Raw genomic sequence first — 6,631 nt, forward strand, 5'->3', positions numbered from 1 at the left:
ATATACTCCCTGGAATACTCCCTGGAAATGCAGCCAGTCTTACTTGGAAGTCACATTAAGCAATAGAGAATCAACTACTACTTCTCTTTAAAAGTTTATTCTATGATTTCCAGCTTTAAAAATAATGATTTTTTTTTGATTGGCATTGTCTGTTTTTAATTCCAGATATTGGTTTTTGTTACACATTTTTCTGATAAGATAGAGAGTCAGCATCAAGTATTTTACCTCTATGTAGGTACTTTCACATGTATGAAGTCACCTCTCAATTTTTATAAGCCAGTAATCTTAAATTATTGATGAATTGTGGTTTTGGTTTTTTTTTTCAGTCCTGGAGTATCTTATAGCACATTTCAGAACTTTAGGAAACATTCTTTACCATAATATTAACAGCAAATTTTGAAACAGAATTCCTCTTGTAAGTGGCACTGTAACTTGTAAATACCATAAGATTTGAAAGAACCTGAAGTATCAGAGGAAAGTGCAGATGATTGAGAAGGTGAAAACACAACTCTGCCCTGTTTCATGTGAGGTCAGGAAATGAAGGTCCTCATCTTACAAGGCATCCCATTAGGTCCCACATAAGTATATTTATTTGAGACGGTTGTTTGCATTTGCTTTAGAAGTGCTGGTCCCTCGTAGTTTGTGAAGACCAAACTTGCACAAGATGATAAGTAAAAAATCAGCAAAGAGATGTCCAGCAAGGAGAGAGGGAGGATATCCAGGTTCCAGGAGTCAGCTTCACAGATGGCACCTCAGTGGCTCTGCAGATTCTGAGACTGGAATGACAAATGCCCATAATTACTCCTCTTGCTCAGAAGTATGGTTCAAGGAAAAACTCCTCTGTCACTATTTGTACTCTGCCGATTGGCTTACAAAATTCCTATGTGTACCGTCACTTTAAAAACAGAACAAAAAAAAGCGTTGATTTGTGATGTTGAAATTTACTTTAGAAGCTGCTAATGGCTTCAGACAGACCTAGAGGAATCTAGTCTTCCACTAAAAAAAAAAAAAAAATACATTCTGACAAACTTTGGCTGCATCTACTCTTCTGACTTGGATGATGCCATGAATGGCACTAGAGGGGATCTGTTAAATTGCCAGAATGATCCTTGGCATGGTTTTGGCCAAATAGCCCTCTGTTGGGATTATAATGCAGGCGTTGGCAGCTCCTGTTGGCAAGGGTCTGTTCCCTGTAAACATCTTACATGCAGATTGTGTCCATGAGTCTACAGACTGCCTGGAGTATCGTCACTGAAAATAACACCTGTTCCATTCCTCTCAGCAGGACAGGTCACAGTCCAAGGTACACTTGCAATTCACATGCCAGTTATTCTCAGCTGTATCACCAATGGCTGTTTTCATCCTGGCCTGGATGAGGCTCAAGCATTTGCCCAAACTAAAGTTATATCCATGATACAGCATCATCATTTTAATACTATTGCTACTTTCGGGTCTACTGAGTTTTGCCCTAAAGCTCTAAATATGAGGATCAAGAGTTTACATGAAGACACTAGATCCATCCAGTTCTTGTGATTATGGTAAACAATTTGAAATAGAAAACAGAATACCACAAAAGACTGGTATTCTTAAATATAAATGTGATCATATGTGATGATAATCACAAAATCTGTGATAAAATGAAAACGCACTAAAAACACAAACAAATGCATCCAATTACTAAAAGAAATGTGATACTAGCATTCAAATGATTCACTTGGTAACTTACCTACCTCAATTTAAAGAAATTGCCACAGAATTTAACAGAATCTCAGAACAGCTGAGATTGGAAGGAACCCATGGAGATCATCTGATTCAACTTGCATATTCAAGCAGGGTCACTTACAGCAGGCTGCCCAGGATCATGTCCAGGCAGCTTCTGGATATCTATCTTCAAGGACAGATATCTCCATAACCTTTCTGGACAGCCTGTGCCAGTGCTCAGTCACCATAATTGTGAAGAAAGCTTTATTGACATTCAGAGGGAGCCTGCTGTGTTTCAGTGTGTACCCATTGCCTCTGTTCCTGCCACTGGGCACCACCGGAATGTTCCTGGCTCCATTTTCTTTACACGCTCCCTTCAGGTATTTATGAGCATTGATGAGATCTGCCCTAAGCCTTCTCTCCTTGGGGCTGAGCAGTACCAGCCCTCTTGGCCTCTGCTGGTGTTCCATCCAGGCTGCTAATCAAAGTGGCCCTTTGCTGGACTCCTTCCAGGAGCACCATCCCCTGTCCCAGCTGCAGTGCACAGCTGTGGCCTCACCACTGGCTGAGCAGAGGGGTAGGATCACCTCCCTCTTCCTGCTGGCAATGCTGCTCCTAATGCAGCTGTCACAGTTCTGACAGGTTGAGGTACTATATAACACAAACAGGTGATCAGATCAGATCGAAATATTCATGACAAATGATTGCACTGAATTATCCCAAACATCCCATTCTGGTGGTTGTTTTTTTGGGGTTTTTTTTTTTTTTTGTTTGTTTGTTTGTTTGGTTGGTTTTTTTGGTAAGAGTTTGGGCTACCCCGGTTTATTACAGGATACCTAGAGTTTTCTAGCATCTGCGGATTGCTGCAGGTCAGGCTCCACCTGTGAAGCCTCCCTTCAGGAGATAATTTGGGTACTGGAGTGCTCAGAGGAGCCCAAGTGGGACTGATGCCTCAGGGCAGAGCAAAGGGGCAGAACAAAGCAGCACAGCCAGCTAAGAAGGTGCATGCTTGCTGCTGAGAAAACTTTCCACATCTCCCCATTACAGAAAGCAATTGCTAGAAGTTTAGCAAACCACAAACCTAAAGTATTCATCAAATTTCCTGCTCCCAAACATGCTAACCACCACAAGAGCTCAGAACCAGCAGGCTCTCTAATTTACATGGTTGGAAACAGAATGTACACAGGCACACGAGGTATAAAAATGTGTCTGCAGAACCTGGATACTCAGAATTTACTACCCAGTCAACTCTGTATATGGACAGCAGACTTAATCTGTCCATGTCCTGTCCTCTTCCTGGACTCTCCGTTTCCATGGAGGAGAAGGCCAGCAGGATCAGCCAGAGCTTCCACAGGGTGCATGCACTGCTGGCTCACACCACCTGTGCCACCAGTCACAGGCTGGGCAGGCAAATCCTTGCAGTGCTGCAGCAGCAAACCCTGCTGCTGGGGTTCAGGCAGGGAAACATGGCAGCACAGGGGCTGCTCTACCTCATTTGTTACCTCCATACGTGGCAGGCAAGAGTAAAAATTATCAAAAATCATTAAGGATGCCTGGCATTTCCCACGGTTAGGCTCTGTCTTGTGTTGTGTTTAGATTTTCCAGCTCTAACCATACGGTTTGCCATTTTCCAAGCTTGGTGCCCACTCAAAGTTTTGGAAAAGGTCAGCCAACAATTCAACTGTTTCTGAAAAGAAAATAACTAACCGAGCTGAAAAAAAAAACAAACTGTGGCATTTTCTTTGAGCTGCTCTAGCACCCCCAAGCTTTGAAGCATTCACATGAAATCTGTCAGGAGGTGGTCTCCCCATCTGGGACATACCAAGAAAGAAGTCTTTGAAAATATGTGGTTTAAAATGATCAGGAGAAACATATTACAGTTTATAACTAATTTCCCCAGAGAAGCTGTCTGCAACGACAATGTCCCAGCTTCTGGCGAGCACAGAAACTGCAGTTCTGTGCTGTGAAGGCTCAGTGCTTTACACTGCACACCAGATGAGGAAAATTCTCTTGTGCTCCTCAAGCTCCCCCTGCTTTTCATTCTGTGATTCTCTGCCTTAGCTTCAGTTAACAGTTAACCTGAGAGTGTTTCCTCATCTTGTTGTAATATTGAGTGGGTAGGATGTGTCAGTGCTAACAAACTGGGATAGGTGGGGCAGTGTGGGTGTAAAGGTACTGTCCTCTCTGCTGAAAGAACTGTGCAGAGATCAGAATGTGAAAACCATCAATCACAGCAAGAGCGTCACCAGATAAAAGAAGATTAATTAAAGGAGAGAACTGGGTGCTGGATTCTGATCTCATGGATTTTCTATATTGACACTGTTCAAGAAAATCTGAAGTAAAAGGAAAACCTTTAAAAGCTTTAAAATATTAAGCCTCCACCTATCCTTTGTGGGTTTTTGTTTGTCATACGTTTTATATTCTTTCCAGTAGTGATATGAATACACTATTAAAAATAACTTGTTGCAAAACTCTGTGTGCACTAGGTTAAAGTTAATTCTGTAAAAGATGTATTCCTCCTTCTTCACACACACTGAACTAATCTGCCCCCTCTTCCTCAAAACGTGTTCTCACATTTTGATCTGTGTTAGGAGTGGAGGTAACGGTTGCTTGTTAAAGGTCACAAACTAAGTTAATGCCCACTTCTCCTGTTTTATTTGCTTCTTTACAGTTGCTTGCACAACTCAAAGGAGAGGCCTTTACAAAGAGAGTTATACTAGCCACACCTTGTTTGGTTCCTGGTCTTCCTATGCACAAACACCTCTGACAGAAGGAAAATGAAAATAGTTTTCTCTTTTAACCTGCTGGATCTAACATGCAACACAAAATGAAGTCATGCAGCTTCTAATGTCAGTGGATGAAAATTTCTGCAAGTAGTAAAAGACTACTTGTGACTGAGAGGGAAATGTCTATATTGGATTATTAATTCTGTGCTCTTGTGGAATTAAAAATTTTATGAGAATAGCTCAATAGCAAATAGACCAAGAGGAAATGGAGGGTTCCTTATTCAGCACAGGATATATGAGATGCAAACCAAACAGTAAACAGCAGTTGACGACTCCCAGTGTTTCCTAATTTCAGTCTACATTTGTGTAAGCTCTGGAAAGAGATTTGTTCAAAATTGCACCAGTGCTCAGGGAGATCTGAGGAATGGCCTTATGCAACTGTTCACCTTACTGAGCGTTCTCATTCAAAACTTAATCCTGAGCCCTTCCTAAAGATTATACCTGTGCAACTGCCTTGTGGTTTAACCCCAGGCAGCAACCAAGCACCCTGCAGCCACTCACTCATGGAGTGGCACCCCTGCTGGTACTCCCTACACACAAGCTCCAGGTCCTTTTGGCAAAAGGGACATACCGCTTCTGACTTCCCTGTGCTCTGATCCTAGTTTATGGGAGCTCTGTCTCCCAGATGAGTTCCTCTGGGCTGCAGGAAGGCACTCACACAGAACCCCCTGTTCTCACCCAGAGCTGCAGGAGCACAGACACTCCGTAGGGTCCAAGGGGCACAGGCGTGCCAGGAGGAGACAGGCTGAGCTTGGGGAATGCTACACTGCAGCCATTCTGGGATTCTACAGTGGGCCACAAGGATTCTTGGCTACCTCCTGAACTGAGGGAAAGAGAGCCCCAGCAGTACAAAATTACCTTGATTTTCATCTATAATTTTTTTCTGAAAAACCTCCATAGGCCTCTAGATATATAAATGACCCACAGGTTTTCTCCAGATGACTCACATGTATAAATATATACCTGTGACATACATAATTTCATACCTCCCATACATTTTGTACAATTCAATTCTTTGGAAGAGTTGGATTTTTCTTTTTGAAGATAAAACAATGAGTTCTGAAGTTCTATCAGATACACAAACAGAGCTTAGCCTGTACATTCTCTTCCTCACCCTTCAAATTCAGCAGGCCTGCAAACACTTTATTGTTGAAGTACGTTTTTTTAACAAATACTCCCACTGAATTATTCACTGTTGTGACATATAAAGCATTCAGAATATCTTTAATTTACTGGAGGGGAAAACGTCTGAATTAAATGGTCTGTGTTTCGTAGCTTGATCATATTGACCTGAAATAACTTCAGGGCAGGATTTATTGCTGTGTGGTGCTCCTTTGGGCTGTTGAAACAAATATCCAAATATGCTTCCATGGGAAAAATAAAGCTTGGTTTGAAAAAGAGTTTTTTGGTGATCCTATACAAATCGCTTTTTTTTCCAACACTGGACTTTGACATTTTCTCTAAACTCCAGATGAATACAAAGAATGCTTTTGCTGCACTGCTTTCACCTTTCTCATCACAACCCCTTACATGGTACATAGGCGAGAAGAAGGAATTCTCTGGAGAAGATTTGTGCAGTGGTTGAATATGATGAATAATCACACAGTGTTTGTTTCCAGCAATGAACATAAATTCCATGATGGTACTTCGAAGAGCATTTCTTCTGAACCTTAATTTACAGAGCAAGAGTGGGATTCAGTTCTCCTGACACAGTTCTCTAGACATCTTTTAAAGCCAGTAGAGAGAAACAAGCTTTTCTGCATTATGATTCACTGATCTGTTTCATTACCTCTTTGAATGGATAAATCTCACCTTAAAAGTGCCCCCTTTTCTCCATGGACTGGAAATGGTTTCTATGTGAGTAGCTCACTGCTTCACCACTAGAAGCATTTCTGTTCATTAGTCTTCCCCTGCAAACAAGTACAGCTAGACCTCTTCAGTTTGAATCCAACCAACCAGGATGATGAACAGGGACTGCCTGAAGCTACCAGTGCTGTTTGAGATCACACCCCTCTCCAGTTCTTATGCTGTGCCTCTTTTAGGGCTTTACTTTGAATGCAAAGCATTCTTTTGATGCCATCCCGCAGTCATCCTCAACTAACTACTAAGCTTTGACATGCTTTGTGAAAGTCTGAGTCCGTCAC

Source organism: Cinclus cinclus, chromosome 3, assembly GCF_963662255.1.
Source record: "Cinclus cinclus chromosome 3, bCinCin1.1, whole genome shotgun sequence".
Classification (NCBI taxonomy): Eukaryota; Metazoa; Chordata; class Aves; order Passeriformes; family Cinclidae; genus Cinclus; species Cinclus cinclus.